This window comes from Bos indicus, chromosome 3 (assembly GCF_029378745.1).
Source record: "Bos indicus isolate NIAB-ARS_2022 breed Sahiwal x Tharparkar chromosome 3, NIAB-ARS_B.indTharparkar_mat_pri_1.0, whole genome shotgun sequence".
Lineage (NCBI taxonomy): Eukaryota > Metazoa > Chordata > Mammalia > Artiodactyla > Bovidae > Bos > Bos indicus.
The window spans coordinates 66,353,230-66,354,435 of record NC_091762.1 but is presented as its reverse complement, the minus strand read 5'-3'; the positions used below and the strand labels follow the sequence as shown (position 1 = coordinate 66,354,435).

Sequence of the window (1,206 nt, the reverse complement as noted above, 5' to 3'; positions counted from 1 at the left end):
TATGGGGTCACAAAGAATCAGACATTACTGAGTGACTAAACAGCAGCAACATATATATGTATAAAAAATAGTTTACATGTGCTAATCCCAAACTCCCAATCCATCCCTCCCCCACCTCTCCTCTCCTTTGTTAACCACAAGTCTGTTCTGTATGTCTGTGAGTCTGTTTCTGTTTCATAGGTAAGTTCATTTGTATCATATTTTAGATTCCATATATAAGTGAAATCATATGGCATTTGTCTTTCTGACTTGCTTCATTTAGTATTATAATCTCTAGGCCCATCCAAGGTGCTGCCAGTGATATTATTCCATTCTTTTTTTTTTACAGCTGAGTAGTATCAGGGTCCATGGAGGAGGACATGGCTACCCACTCCAGTATTCTTGCCAGAGAGTCCCCATGGACAGAGGAGCCTGGTGGGCTGCAGTCCATCGGGTCAAAAAGTGTTGGACGTGACTGAGTGACTAAGCACAACACAGCACAGTATCAGGGTATCCATGTTCCATGCCATGTAACCTATCAGCCATGTATGACTATATCAGGATTAACACTTTTAAGATGACCTGGAAAGGGCTAATGGTAATTAGTAGGTCCCACTAGATTCATTCATTTTTTTTTTTTTTTATTGTCAAACCGAAGGTCAAGTTTAATGACTTTGGTGTTAACTATACACATACTAGTAAGTGCTAAGACTTAAAATCTTCTGGTTCAGTTGTGACTCCAGACAGGATCCAGAGAGGAGTTCTAAAATCTCTTCTCTGGGTTTTATGGAGACTTTCTTTACTCTCCTGTGTTAGCCTCTTAAGGCACTGCATCATAGATTCATTCATTATCAAGAATTTGAATATGGAAATATGGAGAAAATTAGTTAATTGATAGCTAGAGGGGAAATAGACAACTGAGCTGTGCTGGTAGCAGAAAACTAGAGTGATGTGAGGACTGTCATAGTGGGGAGGATTAAAAGCTGACCAGATTTTCAGAGCTGTCCTGGTGGCTGAAAGATGGTTTGGTGCCTTGAGGACCAAGAGTGCTGTGGACTGGGAACTTGACTTTTTGTGAATTTCTTTGACGATTAATCATGTGCCTAGGATTCTTACTTTCTTCGTTTGCCTGTACACACTATCAATTAGATTCTTATTAATTAAAATAAATGTTCTGTTTATGAATGATGCACACATACAACCACACACACATGTACTTTATTTACT

The 1,206-nt window shown here is 39.1% G+C and overlaps 1 non-coding gene across 1 annotated transcript; it reads right to left on the bottom strand.

Annotated features, from left to right (window-relative positions):
* Window positions 1-708: 708 nt before the first annotated feature.
* LOC139182397 (small nucleolar RNA SNORA26) lies at window positions 709-826 on the bottom strand. The gene has a single exon (XR_011566061.1). It is a non-coding gene; the product is annotated as a small nucleolar RNA SNORA26 (small nucleolar RNA).
* Window positions 827-1,206: the final 380 nt, after the last annotated feature.